The sequence below is a fragment of the Chrysemys picta genome, unplaced genomic scaffold (assembly GCF_011386835.1).
Source record: "Chrysemys picta bellii isolate R12L10 unplaced genomic scaffold, ASM1138683v2 scaf241, whole genome shotgun sequence".
NCBI lineage: Eukaryota > Metazoa > Chordata > Testudines > Emydidae > Chrysemys > Chrysemys picta.
Window position 1 is genome coordinate 34,298 of NW_027052948.1, and position 17,567 is coordinate 51,864.

General features: G+C 49.3%; 1 long non-coding RNA gene across 1 annotated transcript; it reads right to left on the reverse strand.

Annotated features, from left to right (window-relative positions):
* Nucleotides 1-5,845: 5,845 nt before the first annotated feature.
* LOC135978394 (uncharacterized) lies at nt 5,846-17,306 on the reverse strand. Its single transcript, XR_010595794.1, has 3 exons — nt 17,179-17,306; nt 15,667-15,785; nt 5,846-5,963 (listed from the first exon to the last, which is right to left on the reverse strand). It is a non-coding gene; the product is annotated as an uncharacterized LOC135978394 (long non-coding RNA).
* Nucleotides 17,307-17,567: the final 261 nt, after the last annotated feature.

Genomic DNA, 17,567 nt, shown 5'->3' on the forward strand with positions numbered 1-17,567 from the left:
CCCCGAGGAATCAGGGGCAATTAAGGACACCTGGAACCAGCAGTATTTACACCCAGCACCTGCCCACCACTGAGGGATGAATTCACCTCCTGAACCCCAGAATGGAGTCGTCTTCTCCTTTCTAGGAATCTCCAGTGCCAACCCCCGTCCTTGTAGGGTGAGCTCCTGCTACCTCCCCCTCAGTGCCCTTGACAGCTGTTCCACCTCCAAACCACAGCTCAAGTTATCAGAACCCTCTTCTCCACCCCCACCCAGGTTGGGCAGGGAGGCGGCTCTAGCAGGGGGGGCAGGTGGGATTCTGGCAGCAGTGAAGTGGGTTGCGGGGAGGTTGAGATCTTGCCCCAAGTCATCCCAGACACTAATGCTAAACCACACGATGGCAGCATCTAGTGTCAGTGGAGTCCAAGCGCTATTTCAACCATACAGTTTTGGATCAACTCCCAACAAGGGGAGGTGAAGAGCACCCCCAGCAACACACACACACACACACACACACACACACACACACACACACACACACACACACACACACACACACACACATATATATATATATATATATATATATATATATATATATATATATATATATACCACTCCCGGTGGTGGGAGGGGAACAGGAGAAAGGACAAAAGAAGTAAGAGATGAAGAGAAAGGAAGGAGGGAGGGAGGAAAAGGTAAAACGAAAAGGACAAACACTAATGTCCCCAGTGATTCTACGGGACAAAATCACAGGGAGGGAATAAAATTCTGCCACCTTGAACTAGTGTTTTCCATGCCTAGAATTCAGCTGGCACCAGGTGGATCAGACTGAACAGGATACAAACCTCTCCGAGGCACTTACTTTCCTCAAAGAGAGACCTCAAGGAGGAGACTTGCTGAAGCAAAGCCAGAGGGGTCTCTGAGGTTTCCCTGGCCCTCATGTCAGCATCTCTCTCTGATGTCAGCATCTCTCTCTGAGGTCACCACCTCCCTAACACATTTGACCAATAAGCTGACGTCCTGCAAAAGGCCTTTGTGATGTCACTGCCACACCCAACCAAACCCTGAAGTGCTAATGTCCTCCTGCTGGCCTGACACTTTGAAGGTTTGAGCTACTCTGTGTGGATCACCCCACTCAATGCGTCTTCATTCTAGGAAGCAAGCCGGCTAGACAGTAAAACATCAGAGGCTGCTCCCAATGCTACACTCCGTGTTTCCAAAATTACTACACTTTATGGCCAGAAGAGACCTTTAGAGCATCTAATCTAAGCCCCTGCATATCATGGGCTTCCTGTATAGTACAATAGTAACTTTTTGGGCACAAACATTCCAGAAAGGTATCTAGTCTAAATTAAATGACATTAAGAGATGGAGAATCCATCACTTTCCCTTTTAGTGAGTGCCAGGGGGATCCATTTCCCCTTCCACTAGCTCCCCATTTACAGTGAGCCAGAACAGTACCTGCAGCAGGGAGCGCGAGTTCCTGAAGGCCTCAGAGGCGCAGCACCTGCAGTGTCTCAGGCACCTGGCACAAGTGCCGGATGATGCGGAGCTGGTGCATCATTTTGGCCCTGACGTCCTCCTGCTGCAAGGGAACGAGAACCTGTCAGAGACTCAAAGGCCCCGAGGAATCAGGGGCAATTAAGGACACCTGGAACCAGCAGTATTTACACCCAGCACCTGCCCACCACTGAGGGATGAATTCACCTCCTGAACCCCAGAATGGAGTCGTCTTCTCCTTTCTAGTAATTTCCAGTGCCAACCCCCGTCCTTGTAGGGTGAGCTCCTGCTACCTCCCCCTCAGTGCCCTTGACAGCTGTTCCACCTCCAAACCACAGCTCAAGTTATCAGAACCCTCTTCTCCACCCCCACCCAGGTTGGGCAGGGAGGCGGCTCTAGCAGGGGGGGCAGGTGGGATTCTGGCAGCAGTGAAGTGGGTTGCGGGGAGGTTGAGATCTTGCCCCAAGTCATCCCAGACACTAATGCTAAACCACACGATGGCAGCATCTAGTGTCAGTGGAGTCCAAGCGCTATTTCAACCATACAGTTTTGGATCAACTCCCAACAAGGGGAGGTGAAGAGCACCCCCAGCAACACACACACACACACACACACACACATATATACCACTCCTGGTGGTGGGAGGGGAACAAGAGAAAGGACAAAAGAAGTAAGAGATAAAGAGAAAGGAAGGAGGGATGGAGGAAAAGGTAAAACGAAAAGGACAAACCCTAATGTCCCCAGTGATTCTACCAGACAAAATCACAGGGAGGGATTAAAATTCTGCCACCTTGAACTAGTGTTTTCCATGCCTAGAATTCAGCTGGCACCAGATGGATCAGACTGAGCAGGTTCCAAAACCTCTAGGAGGCTCTTACTTTCTAAACAGGGATGTCTGTTTTCTAGTAAAATCAGTAAAAGGAAAGGAGACAACTCGAAAGAGGCTCCTGCTCTCACTCAAATACGTGAATCCTAACACTCTCTCAGTCCTCAAGAGAAACCTCGAGAAGGAGACTTGCTGAAGCAAAGCCACAGGGGTCTCGGAGGTTTCCCTGGCCATGCGCCCCTGTCCTGCCTTGCTGATGGCAGCATCTCTCTCTGAGGTTACCACCTCCCTAACACCTTTGACCAATATGCTGAGGTCCTGCAAAAGACCTTTGTGATATCACTGCCACCAATCAAACCCTTAAGTGCTAATGTCCTGCTGCTGGCCTGACACTATGAAGGTTTGGGCTACTCTCTGTGGATCACCCCACTCAATGCGTCTTCATTCTAGGAAGCAAGTGGGCTAGACAGTAAAACATCAGAGGCTGCTCCCAATGCTACACTCAGTGTTTCCAAAATTAGTAGACTTTATGGCCACAAGAGACCTTTAGAGCATCTAATCTAAGCCCCTGCATATCATAGGCTTCCTGTATAGTACAATAGTTACTCTTTGGGCACACACATTCCAGAAAGGCATCTAGTCTTCATTCAATGACATCAAGAGATGGAGAATCCACCACTTTCCCTTTTAGTGAGTGCCAGGGGGTTCCATTTCCCCTTCCACTAGCTCCCCATTTACAGTGAGCCAGAGCAGTACCTGCAGCAGGGAGCGGGAGTTGCTGATGGCCTCAGAGGCACAGCCCCTGCAGTGTCTCAGGCACCTGGCACAAGTGCCGGATGATGCGGAGCTGGTGCATCACTTTGGCCGTGACGTCCTCCTGCTGCAAGGGAACGAGAACCTGTCAGAGACTCAAATGCCCCGAGGAATCAGCGGGAATTAAGGGCACCTGGAACCAGCACTACTTCCACCCATCACCTGCCCACCACTGAGGGATAAATTCACCTCCTGAACCCCAGAATGGAGTCTTCTTGTCCTTTCTAGTAACCTCCAGTGCCAACCCCCCTCGTTCTAGGGTGAGCTCCTGCTTCCTCCCACTCAGTGTTCTTGACAGCTGTTCCACCTCCAAACCAAACCTCAAGTTATCAGAACCCTCTTCTGCACCCCCAACCAGGTTGGGCATGGAGGCGGCTCTAGCGGGGGGGCAAGAGGGATTCTGCCAGAAGTGAAGTGGGTTGAGGGGAGGTTGAGATCTTGCCCCAAGTCATCCCAGACACTAATGCTAAGCCACAGGATGGCAGCATCTTGTGTCAGTGGAGTCCAAGCACTATTTCAACCCCACAGTTTTAGAGGAACTTCCCACAGGGAGAGGTGAAGAGAACCCCCAGCAATACACACACAGACACACACACACACCACTCCTGGTGGTGGGAGGGGAACAAGAGAAAGGACAAAAGAAGTAAGAGATGAAGAGAAAGGAAGGAGGGATGGAGGAAAAGGTAAAATGAAAAGGACAAACGCTAATATCCCTAGTGATTCTACGGGATAAAATCCCAGGGACGGAATAAAATTCTGCCACCTTGAACTATTGTTTTCCATGCCTAGAATTCAGCTGGCACCAGATGGATCAGACTGTGGAGGTTGCAAAACCTCTTGGAGGCTCTTACCTTCTCAACAGGGAAGTCTGTTTTCATAGAATCATAAAATCATACAATATCAGAGCTGGAAGGGACCTCAAGAGGTCATCTAGTCCAACCCCCTGCTCAGAGCAGGACCAATTCCCAGTTAAATCATCCCAGCCAGGGCTTTGTCAAGCCGGGCCTTAAAAACCTCCAAGGAAGGAGACTCCATTTTTTTCCCCATCTTATATGGAACCAATCACCAGAGACCCCAACCATCAAAAAATCACCAAATGTGCTTTGTTGCTTCTAACTGATTTCTAGTAAAATCAGTAAAAGGAAAGGAGAAAACTCGAAAGAGGCTCCTGCTCCCACTCACATACGTGAACCCTAATACTCTGTCAGTCCTCAAAGAGAGACCTCGAGAAGGAGACTTGCTGAAGCAAAATCACAGGGGTCTCTGAGGTTTCCCTGGCCCTGCCCCCCTGTCCTGCTTGGCTCATGTCAGTATCTCTCTCTGAGGTCACCACCTCCCTAACACCTTTGAGCAATTCACCTCCTCAACCCCAGAATGGAATCTTCTTGACCTTTCTAGTAACCTCCAGTGCCAACCCCACTCCTTGTAGGATGAGCTCCTGCTACCTCCCGCTCAGTGCCCTTGACAGCTGTTCCACCTCCAAACCACAGCTCAAGTTATCAGAACCCTCTTCTCCACCCCCACCCAGGTTGGGCAGGGAGGCGGATCTAGGAGGGGGGGCAGCAGGGATTCTGAAAGTAGAAAAGTGCGTTGCGGGGAGGTTGAGACCTTGCCCGAAGTCATCCCAGACAGTAATGTTAAGCCACAGGATGGGAGCATCTAGTGTCAGTGGAGTCCAAGCACTATTTCAACCTCACAGTATTGGATCAACTTTCCACAAGGGGAGGTGAAGCGCACCCCCAGCAACACACACACACACCACTCCTGGTGGTGGGAGGGGAACAGGAGAAAGGACAAAAGAAGTAAGAGTTGAAGAGAAAGGAAGGAGGGATGGAGGAAAAGGTAAAACGAAAAGGACAAAACCTAATGTCCCCAGTGATTCCACGGGACAAAATCCCAGGGAGGGAATAAAATTCTGCCACCTTAAACTAGTGTTTTCCATGCCTAGAATTCAGCTGGCACGAGACATATCAGACTGAGCAGGTTCCAAAACCTCTTGGAGCCTCTTACCTTCTAAACAGGGACGTCTGTTTTCTAGGAAAATCAGTAAAAGGAAAGGAGAAAACTGGAGAGAGGCTCCTGCTCGCACTCACATACGTGAACCCTAATACTCTCTCAGTCCTCAAAGAGAGACCTCGAGAAGGAGACTTGCTGAAGCAAAGCCACAGGGGTCTCTGAGGTTTCCCTGGCCCTGCCCCCCTGTCCTGCCTGGCTCATGTCAGCATCTCTCTCTGAGGTCACCACCTTCCTAACACCTTTGACCAGTATGCTGAGGTCCTTGAAAAAGCCTTTGTGATATCACTGCCACACCCAACCAAACCCTAAAGTGCTCATGTCCTGCTGTTGGCCTGACACTTTGAAGGTTTGAGCTACTCTCTGTGGATCACCCCACTCAATGCGTCTTCATTCTAGGAAGCAAGCCGGCTAGACAGTAAAAGATCAGAGGCTGCTCCCAATGCTACACTCAGTGTTTCCAAAATTACTACACTTTCTGGCCACAAGAGACCTTTAGAGCATCTCATCTAACCCCCTCCATATCATAGGCTTCCAGTATAGTATAATAGTTACTTTTTGGGCACACACATTCCAGAGAGGCATATAATCTTCAATCAATGACATCAAGAGATGGAGAATCCACCACTTTCCATTTTAGTGAGTGCCAGGTTGCTCCATTTCCCCTTCCACTAGCTCCCCATGTACAGTGAACCAGAACAGTACCTGCAGCAGGGAGCAGGAGTTGCTGAAGGCCTCAGAGGCAGAGCCCCTGCAGCGTCACAGGCACCTGGCGCAAGTGCCGGATGATGCGGAGCTGGTGCATCACTTTGGCCGTGACGTCCTCCTGCTGCAAGGGAATGAGAACCTGTCAGAGACTCAAACGCCCAGAGGTATCAGGGGGAATTAAGGCCACCTGGAAGCAGCAGTATTTCCACCCAGCACCTGCCCACCACTGAGGGATGAATTCTCCTCCTCAACACCAGAATGGAGTCTTCTTCTCCTTTCCGGTAACCTCCAGTGCCAACCCCCATCCTTGTAGGATTAGCGTCTGCTACCTCCCCCTCAGTGCCCTTGACAGCTGTTCCACCTCCAAACCACAGCTCAAGTTATCAAAACCCTCTTCTCCACCCCCACCCAGGTTGGGCAGGGAGGTGGCTCTAGCAGGGGGGGCAGGAGGGATTCTGGCAGCAGTGAAGTGGGTTGCGGGGAGGTTGAGATCTTGCTCCAAGTCATCCCAGACACTAATGCTAAGCCACAGGATGGCAGCATCTAGTGTCAGTGGAGTCGAAGCACTATTTCAACCTCACAGTATTGGATCAACTTTCCACAAGGGGAGGTGAAGAGCACCCCCAGCAACACACACACACACCACTCCTGGTGGTGGGAGGGGAACAGGAGAAAGGACAAAAGAAGTAAGAGTTGAAGAGAAAGGAAGGAGGGATGGAGGAAAAGGTAAAACAAAAAGGACAAAACCTAATGTCCCCAGTGATTCCACGGGACAAAATCCCAGGGAGGGAATAAAATTCTGCCACCTTGAGCTAGTGTTTTCCATGCCTAGAATTCAGCTGGTACCAGGTGGATCAGACTGAAAAGGTTACAAACCTCTCCGAGGCTCTTACCTTCTTAACAGGGACGTCTGTTTTCCAGTAAAATCAGTAAAGAGAAAGGAGAAATCTCGAAAGAGGCTCCTGCTCGCACTCACATACGTCAGCCCTAATACTCTCTCAGTCCTCAAAGAGAGACCTCGAGAAGGAGACTTGCTGAAGCAAAGCCACAGGTGTCTCTGAGGTTTCCCTGGCCCTGTGCTCCTGTCATGCCTGGCTGATGTCAGCATCTCTCTCTGAGGTCACCACCTCCCTAACAACTTTGACCAATAGGCTGAGCTCCTGCAAAAGTCCTTTGTGATGTCACTGTCACACCCAACCATCCCCTGAAGTGCTAATGTCCTGCTGCTGGCCTGACACTATGAAGGTTTGAGCTACTCTTTGGGGATCACCCCACTCCATGCGTCTTCATTCTACGAAGCAAGCCGGCCAAACAGTAAAACATCAGAGGCTGCTCCCAATGCTACACTCAGTGTTTCCAAAATTAGTAGACTTGATGGGCAGAAGAGACCTTTAGAGCATCTAATCTAAGCCCCTGCATATCATAGGCTTCCTGTATAGTACAATAGTTACTTTTTGGGCACACACATTCCAGAAAGGCATCTAGTCTTCATTCAATGACATCAAGAGATGGAGAATCCACCACTTTCCCTTTTAGTGAGTGCCAGGGGGCTCCATTTCCCCTTCCACTAGCACCCCATTTACAGTGAGCCAGAGCAGTACCTGCAGCAGGGAGTGGGAGTTGCTAAGGCCTCAGAGGAACAGCCCCTGCAGTGTCTCAGGCACCTGGCACAAGTGCCGGATGATGCGGAGCTGGTGCATCACTTTGGCCGTGGGGGGGGGGGAGGCTTTTGTTTGTGTTCTTTGTTTGGGAGTGCGTTCGCTCTCGGGACTGAGGGGGACCAGACATCAATCCAGGTTCTCCACATCTTTCTAAACAAGTCTCTCCTATTTCTAACTTCTAAGTAAATAGCCAGGCAAGGCGTGTTAGTTTTCCTTTGTTTTCTCAACATGTAAATGTACCTTTTACTAGAGTGTTTATCTTTGTTTGCTGTACTTTGAACCTAAAACTAGAGGGGAGTCCTCTGAGCTCTTTAAGTTTGATTACCCTGTATGGTTATTTCCATACTGATTTTACAGAGATGATTTTTACCTTTTTCTTTAATTAAAAACCTTCTTTTTAAGAACCTGATCGATTTTTTCCTTGTTTTAGATCCAAGGGGGTTGGATCTGTATTCACCAGGAGTTGGTGGGAGAAAGAAGTGGGAATGGTTAATTTCTCCTTGTTTTAAGATCCAAGGGGTTTGGATCTGTATTCACCAGGGAATTGGTGAAGGTCTCTCAAGGCTACCCAGGGAAGGAAATTAGCCTTGGGATGGTGGCAGCGGACCAGAGCTAAGCTGGTAGTTAAGCTTAGAAGTTTTCATGCAGGCCCCTACATTTGTACCCTAAAGTTCAAAGTGGGGATACAGCCATGACATGGTGGTAGTGGTGGGATCATTTTAAACCCAAAGCCAGTGAGATTTTTTTTTCTTTCTAGCTGCTTGAAAAGCAGAGCTGGAGATAGATGCATATCTTCTCTCTCCTTGCCTGAAGGCAGAGGTGTTAAGTTTTTTTAACAAGGTCCTTTGTTAAGAGAAGTGTTCAAATGAGCAAACGACAGGGTAAAAGGAATTTACAAGCTGAATTGGTTTTTTTTTCTTTTTACATCCTCGGGAGTAGCTAGTTAGAAAGTCTCTCTTAACTCAGCAGCAGCCAGAGCTGAGAGCTTCCCAGTTTCAGTCAACTGCAGAGGGGGTGACCCAGCACAAGAAAACAGGAAAATGACTACCAAAGAAGTAGCTAAAAAAATAGAACTGGCCAAACTAAAAGCAGAAGAAAATGAAAGAAAACATCAGAGACTGCTTCAATTAACAAAACTCAAGACACAGCAGAGAAAAAGAGAAGAAAAAGCCAAAGAGGAGGCCCACAAGAGAGAGATGAAGTTGAAAGAAAAAGAAATGGAGCTGAAAAAAAAAAGAGATGGAGGAGAGAGAAAAAGAAAGGAAGCATGAACTGGAAGTAGCAAAGGCTAAGCAAGCTTTCACCCCCATCCCTGTTCCTGAGCCGTCCACCAGGGCCCCGGCTGTGTTACCAGAGACCCAGACAAAGGTGGTGGAACCGGATCCCCTGCCAACGACTGCAACAGCCGTAGTGAATCCAATCCCAGAGACCCAGCCAAAGCCAGTCCCAGAACCGGAACTGGCAACGCAACCAGCACCAGGACCATTGCCAGCACTGAGTCCAGCGCTTGCAAACCCGTCTACAACTCCAACGCCAGAGGGCACCAGCGAGCCTGACCTGGCGGAAGCAGCAGATAACCCTACCCAAGAGGCTCAGCCAGAGCCTGAGATACCACATAGTGCACCAGTGGACAGCGGATCACAGTCAATGGAAACAGCCCCAGCACCTGCATCACTTCCAGAGGGACCAAGCCCCAGTCCACAATCCAAGGAGGAACTGATGTCTCCAGCATCAAGGAAACAGTTCCAGGCCGAGCAGGAAGCAGATAACAGCCTTCAGAAAGTTTGGGCGGCGGCGTGGAGCACCCCACCGCCTCTCAGCTCTTCTAACCGATCCCGGTTTGTTATAGAACAAGGACTTTTATACAAGGAGACTCTTTCTGGTGGGCACCAGAAAAACTGGCATCCTCAAAGACAGTTGGTAGTTCCCACTAAGTATCGGGTAAAGCTCTTGAGCTTAGCCCACGATCATCCCAGTGGCCATTCTGGGGTGAACAGAACCAAGGACCGGTTGGGGAAGTCCTTCCACTGGGAGGGAATGGGCAAGGACGTTGCTAATTATGTCCGGTCTTGTGAGGTGTACCAACGAGTGGAAAAGCCCCAAGACCAGGTTAAAGCCCCTCTCCAGCCACTACCCATAATTAAGGTCCCATTTCAGCACGTAGCTGTGAATATTCTGGGTCCTTTTCCCAAAAAGACACCCAAAGGAAAGCAGTACGTACTGACTTTCATGGATTTTGTTACCCGATGGCCGGAAGCAGTACCCTTAAGCAACACCAGGGCTAAAAGTGTGTGCCAGGCATTAACAGACATTTTTGCCGGGGTAGATTGGCCCTCCAACATCCTTGCAGATTCGGGAACTAATTTCCTGGCAGGGACCATGAAAAACCTGTGGGAAGCTCATGGGGTGAATCACTTGGTTGCCACCCCTTACCACCATAAAACCAATGGCCTGGTGGAGAGGTTTAATAAAACTTTGGGGGCCATAATATGTAAATTCATAAATGAACACTCCAATAATTGGGACCTAGTGTTGCAGCAGTTGCTTTTCGCCTACAGGGCTGTACCACATCCCAGTTTAGGGTTTTCACCATTTGAACTTGTGTATGGCCGCGAGGTTAAGGGGCCATTACAGTTGGTGAAACAGCAATGGGAGGGGCTTACGCCTTCTCCAGGAACTAACATTCTAAACTTTGTAAGCAACCTACAAAGCACCCTCCGACACTCTTTAGCCCTTGCTAAAGAAAACCTAAAAAATGCTCAGAAAGAGTAAAAAGGCCTGGTATGATAAACATTCCAGAGAACGGTCCTTCAAAGTAGGAAACCAAGTCATGGTCTTAAAGGCGCTCCAGGCCCATAAAATGGAAGCGTCGTGGAAAGGACCATTCGCGGTCCAGGAGCGCCTAGGAGCTGTTAATTATCTCATAGCCTCCCCCACCTCCAACATAAAGCCCAAGGTATACCATGTTAATTCTCTTAAGCCCTTTTATTCCAAAAAATTAAACGTTTGCCAGTTTACAGCCCAGAAAACAAATAACGCAAAGTGGCCTAAAGGTGTCTATTACGAAGAAAAAAAGGATGGTGGCGTAGAAGAGGTGAACCTCTCCACGACCCTTGGACGTCTGCAGCGACAGCAGATCAAGGAGCTGTGCACAAGCTTTGCACCAATTTTCTCAGCCACTCCAAAACGGACCGAACGGGCATACCACTCCATTAACACAGGTAATGCTCACCCAATTAGAACCCCACCCTACCAGGAGTCACCTCATGACAAAACTGCTATACAAAGGGAGATCCAGGACATACTACTGATGGGTATAATCCGCCCCTCTAATAGGTGGTGGGAGGGGAACAGGAGAAAGGACAAAAGAAGTAAGAGATGAAGAGAAAGGAAGGAGGGATGGAGGAAAAGGTAAAACGAAAAGGACAAACCCTAATGTCCCCAGTGATTCTACGGGACAAAATCCCAGGGAGGGAATAAAATTCTGACACATTAAACTAGTGTTTTCCATGCCTAGAATTCAGCTGGCACCAGATGGATCAGACTGAGCAGGTTCCAAAACCTCTTGGAGGCTCTTACCTTCTCAACAGGGACGTCTGTTTTCTAGTAAAATCAGTAAAAGGAAAGGAAAAAACTCGAAAGAGGCTCCTGCTCGCACTCAAATACGTGAACCCTAATACTCTCTCAGTCCTCAAAGAGAGACTTGGAGAAGGAGCGGCGAACAGCAGAGGCTAAGAGCGGGAGTTTGACTGGGAGTTCGCTTGGGGAGAGCTCACTGAGGCTTACATCTGCAGGTTTCTCTGAGTAGTTCCTGCAACAGTTGAGGAAGTTCTTAAGAAGACGGTGATGTGGAAGGTGAGCGATCAGAGATGACCTTGAGCGGATCACTGCAGACTATGTGGCTCTGGGAAGAAGGATAAAGGAGTTTGAGGCGCAAGTGGTGTTCTCGTCCATCCTCCCTGTGCAAGGAAAAGGCCGGGGTAGAGACCGTCGAATCGTGGAAGTCAACGAATGGCTACACAGGTGGTGTTGGAGAGAAGGCTTTGGATTCTTCAACCATGGGATGGTGTTCCAAGAAGGAGGAGTGCTAGGCAGAGACGGGCTCCACCTAACGAAGAGAGAGAAGAGCATCTTCGCCAGCAGGCTGGCTAACCTAGTGAGGAGGGCTTTAAACTAGGTTCACCGGGGGAAGGAGACCAAAGCCCTGAGGTAAGTGGGGAAATGGGATCCTGGGAGGAAGCACAAGCAGGAGAGCGCAAGGGGGGAGGACTCCTGTCTCATGCTGAGAATGAGGGACGATCGATGAGTTATCTTAAGTGCCTATACACAAATGCAAGAAGCCTGGGAAACAAGCTGGGAGAACTGGAAGTCCTGGCACAGTCAGGGAACTATGATGTGATTGGAATAACAGAGACTTGGTGGGATAACTCACATGACTGGAGTACTGTCATGGATGGATATAAACTGTTCAGGAAGGACAGGCAGGGCAGAAAAGGTGGGGGAGTTGCGTTGTATGTAAGAGAGGAGTATGACTGCTCAGAGCTCTGGTATGAAACTGCAGAAAAACCTGACAGTCTCTGGATAAAGTTGAGAAGTGTGAGCAACAAGGGGGATGTCATGGTTGGAGTCTGCTATAGACCACCAGACCAGGGGGATGAGGTGGACGAGGCTTTCTTCTGGCAACTAGCAGAAGTTGCTAGATCGCAGGCCCTGGTTCTCATGGGAGACTTTAATCACCCTGATATCTGCTAGGAGAGCAATACAGCGGTGCACAGACAATCCAGGAAGTTTTTGGAACGTGTAGGGCACAATTTCCTGGTGCAAGTGCTGGAGGAACCAACTAGGGGCAGAGCTTTTCTTGACCTGCTCCTCACAAACAGGGAAGAATTAGTAGGGGAAGCAAAAGTGGATGGGAATCTGGGAGGCAGTGACCATGAGATGGTCGAGTTCAGGATCCTGACACAAGGAAGAAAGGAGAGCAGCAGAATACGGACCCTGGACTTCAGAAAAGCAGACTTTGACTCCCTCAGGGAACAGATGGGCAGGATCCCCTGGGAGAATAACATGAAGGGCAAAGGGGTCCAGGAGAGCTGGCTGTATTTTAAAGAATCCTTATTGCGGTTGCAGGAACAAACCATCCCGATGTGTAGAAAGAATAGTAAATATGGCAGGCGACCAGCTTGGCTAGGCAGTGAAATCCTTGCTGATCTTAAACGCAAAAAAGAAGCTTACAAGAAGTGGAAGATTGGACAAATGACCAGGGAGGAGTATCAAAATATTGCTCAGGCATGCAGGAGTGAAATCAGGAAGGCCAAATCACACTTGGAGTTGCAGCTAGCAAGAGATGTTAAGAGTAACAAGAAGGGTTTCTTCAGGTATGTTAGCAACAAGAAGAAAGTCAAGGAAAGTGTGGGCCCCTTACTGAATGAGGGAGGCAACCTAGTGACCGAGGATGTGGAAAAAGCTAATGTACTCAATGCTTTTTTTGCCTCTGTCTTCACGAACAAGGTCAGCTCCCAGACTGCTGCACTGGGCAGCACAATATGGGGAGAAGGTGACCAGCCCTCTGTGGAGAAAGAAGTGGTTCGGGACTATTTAGAAAAACTGGACGTGCACAACTCCATGGGGCTGGATGCGCTGCATCCGAGGGTGCTAAAGGACTTGGCGGATGAGATTGCACAGCCATTAGCCATTATTTTTGAAAACTCATGGCGATCGAGGGAGGTCCCGGATGACTGGAAAAAGGCTAATGTCGTGCCCATCTTTAAAAAAGGGAAGGAGGAGGATCCAGGGAACTACAGGCCAGTCAGCCTCACCTCAGTCCCTGGAAAAATCATGGAGCAGGTTTTCAAGGAATCAATTATGAAACACTTAGAGGAGAGGAAAGTGATCAGGAACAGTCAGCATGGATTCACGAAGGGGAAGTCGTGCCTGACTAACCTAATTGCCTTCTATGATGAGATAACTGGCTCTGTGGATGAGGGGAAAGCAGTGGATGTGTTATTCCTTGACTTTAGCAAAGCTTTTGATACGCTCTCCCACAGTATTCTTGCCACCAAGTTAAAGAAGTATGGGCTGGATGAATGGACTGTAAGGTGGATAGAAAGCTGGCTGGATCGTCGGGCTCAACGGGTAGTGATCAATGGCTCCATGTCTAGTCGGCAGCCGGTTTCAAGCGGAGTAGTGCCCCAAGGGTCGGTCCTGGGGCCGGTTTTGTTTAATATCTTTATTAATGATCTGGAGGATGGTGTGGACTGCACTCTCAGCAAGTTTGCAGGTGACACTCAACTAGGAGGCGTGGTAGATACACTAGAGGGTAGGGATCGGATACAGAGGGACCTAGACACATTAGAGGATTGGGCCGAAAAAAACCTGATGAGGTTCAACAAGGACAAGTGCAGAGTCCTGCACTTAGGACGGAAGAATCCCATGCACTGCTACAGACTAGGGACCGAATGGCTAGGTAGCAGTTCTGCAGAAAAGGACCTAGGGGTCACAGTGGACGAGAAGCTGGATATGAGTCAACAGTGTGCTCTTGTTGCCAAGAAGGCTAACGGCATTTTGGGCTGTATAAGTAGGGGCATTGCCAGCAGATCGAGGAACGTGATCGTTCCCCTTTATTCGACATTGGTGAGGCCTCATCTAGAATACTGTGTCCAGTTTTGGGCCTGTGGAAGCAGAGAAAGAGCTGACAGGAAGGGGATGCAATGAATGACAGTTCGTTAGCAAGAGTTAGGCTAACAGTAACCCTAATAACGCGAGATTTGTAGAAGCGAGGAATGTGTGAGGTGGGTGAGAAAGAAGTCATTATGACCTGGTATATATAAGGTGTAGAAGACCTTGTGTAGATAAGGTATAGAAAATATTGTATGTTGGCAAGAGTCAAAACAAGTGAAGAAATGAGATATCAAGATGGCCTATGTATAAACAAAACGCAGCTGTCCCTCGTTATTTCTGTAATGAAAGGTATAAATGCTTGCTGTAATTAGTTACCTGGGAGAGACGTGCTTAGCTCTCTCCCTCTGGGCAATTGTGAGAGTTAATAAAGCATCTGACTTGCTGTACCTAAACAAATAGTGAGAACTCTGTTTTTCTCCGACACGCCCCACACAACAAGAAGGATGTGGAAAAATTGGAAAGAGTCCAGCGGAGAGCAACAAAAATGATTAGGGGTCTGGAGCACATGACTTTTGAGGAGAGGCTGAGGGAACTGGGATTGTTTAGTCTCCAGAAGAGAAGAATGAGGGGGGATTTGATAGCAGCCTTCAACTACGTGAAGGGGGGTTCCAAAGAGGATGGAGCTCGGTTGTTCTCAGTGGTGGCAGATGACAGAACAAGGAGCAATGGTCTCAAGTTGCAGTGGGGGAGGTCCAGGTTGGATATTAGGAAACACTATTTCACTAGGAGGGTGGTGAAGCACTGGAATGCGTTACCTAGGGAGGTGGTGGAGTCTCCTTCCTTGGAGGTTTTTAAGGCCCGGCTTGACAAAGCCCTGGCTGGGATGATTTAGTTGGGAATTGGTCCTGCTTTGAGGAGGGGGTTGGACTAGATGACCTCTTGAGGTGCCTTCCAACCCTGATATTCTATGATTCTATGATTCTATGAAAGCCACAGGGGTGTCTGAGGTTTCCCTGGCCCTAAGCTCCTGTCCTGCCTGGCTGATGTCAGCATCTCTCTCGGAGGTCACCACCTCCCTAACACCTTTGACCAATAGGCTGAGGTCCTGAAAAGGCCTTTGTGATGTCACTACCACACACACCCATCCCCGGAAGTGCTAATGTCCTGCTGCTGGCCTGACACTTTGAAGGTTTGAGCAACTCTGTGTGGATCACCCCACTCAATGCGTCTTCATTCTAGGAAGCAAGCCGGTTAGACACTAAAACATCAGGGGCTGCTCCCAATGCTACACTCAGTGTTTCCAAAATTAGGAGACTTTATGGCCACAAGAGACCTTTAGAGCATCTCATCTAACCCCCTGCATATCATAGGCTTCCTGTAGAGCACAACAGTTACTTTCTTAGAAAACACATTCCAGAAAGGCATCTAGTCTTCATTAAATGACATCAAGAGATGGAGAATTCACCACTTTCCCATTTAGTGAGTGCCAGGGGGCTCCATTTCCCCTTCCACTAGTTCCCCATTTACAGTGAGACAGAGCAGTACCTGCAGCAGGGAGCGGGAGTTGCTGAAAGACTCAGAGGAACAACCCATGCAGTGTCTCAGGCACCTGGCGCAAGTGGCGGATGATGCGGGTGCATAGCTTTGGCCGTGACGTCCTCCTGCTGCAAGGGAACGAGAACCTGTCAGAGACTCAAACGCCCCGAGGAATCAGGGGGAATTAAGGGCACCGGGAACCAGCAGTATTTCCACTCAGCACCTGCCCACCACAGAGGGATGAATTCACCTCCTGAACCCCAGAATGGAGTCTTATTGTCCTTTCTAGTAACCTCCAGTGCCAAATCCCCTGCTTGAAGGGTGAGCTGCTGCTACCTCCCTCTCAGTGCCCTTGACAGCTGTTCCACCACCAAACCACAGCTCAAGTTATCAAAACCCTCTTCTCCACCCCCACCCAGGTTGGCCAGGGAGGCGGCTCTAGCAGTGGTGGCAGGTGGGATTCTGCCAGCAGTGAAGTGGGTTGCGGGGAGGTTGAGATCTTGCCCCAAGTCATCCCAGACACCAATGCTAATCCACACGATGGCAGCATCTAGTGTCAGTGGAGTCCAAGCACTATTTCAACCACACAGGTTTGGATGAACTCCCCACAAAGGGAGGTGAAGAGCACCCCCAGCAAAACACACACACACACACACACACACACACACAAACCACTCCCGGTGGTGGGAGGGGAACAGGAGAAAGGACAAAAGAAGTAAGAGATGAAGAGAAAGGAAGGAGGGAGGGAGGAAAAGGTAAAACGAAAAGGACAAACACTAATGTCCCCAGTGATTCTACGGGACAAAATCACAGGGAGGGAATAAAATTCTGCCACCTTGAACTAGTGTTTTCCATGCCTAGAATTCAGCTGGCACCAGGTGGATCAGACTGAACAGGATACAAACCTCTCCGAGGCACTTACTTTCCTCAAAAGGAGACCTCAAGGAGGAGACTTGCTGAAGCAAAGCCAGAGGGGTCTCTGAGGTTTCCCTGGCCCTCATGTCAGCATCTCTCTCTGATGTCAGCATCTCTCTCTGAGGTCACCACCTCCCTAACACATTTGACCAATAAGCTGACGTCCTGCAAAAGGCCTTTGTGATGTCACTGCCACACCCAACCAAACCCTGAAGTGCTAATGTCCTCCTGCTGGCCTGACACTTTGAAGGTTTGAGCTACTCTGTGTGGATCACCCCACTCAATGCGTCTTCATTCTAGGAAGCAAGCCGGCTAGACAGTAAAACATCACAGGCTGCTCCCAATGCTACACTCCGTGTTTCCAAAATTACTACACTTTATGGCCAGAAGAGACCTTTAGAGCATCTAATCTAAGCCCCTGCATATCATGGGCTTCCTGTATAGTACAATAGTAACTTTTTGGGCACAAACATTCCAGAAAGGTATCTAGTCTAAATTAAATGACATTAAGAGATGGAGAATCCATCACTTTCCCTTTTAGTGAGTGCCAGGGGGATCCATTTCCCCTTCCACTAGCTCCACATTTACAGTGAGCCAGAACAGTACCTGTAGCAGGGAGCGGGAGTTCCTGAAGGCCTCAGAGGCGCAGCATCTGCAGTGTCTCAGGCACCTGGCACAAGTGCCGGATGATGCGGAGCTGGTGCATCATTTTGGCCCTGACGTCCTCCTGCTGCAAGGGAACGAGAACCTGTCAGAGACTCAAAGGCCCCGAGGAATCAGGGGGAATTAAGGGAACCTGGAACCAGCAGTATTTCCACCCAGCACCTGCCCATCAATGAGAGATGAATTCACCTCCTGAACCCCACAATGGAGTCTTCTTGTCCTTTCTAGAAACCTCCAGAGCTAACCCCCCTCCTTGTAGGGTGAGCTCCTGCTACCTCCTGCTCAGTGCCCTTCACAGACATTCCACCTCCAAACCACAGCTAAAGTCATCA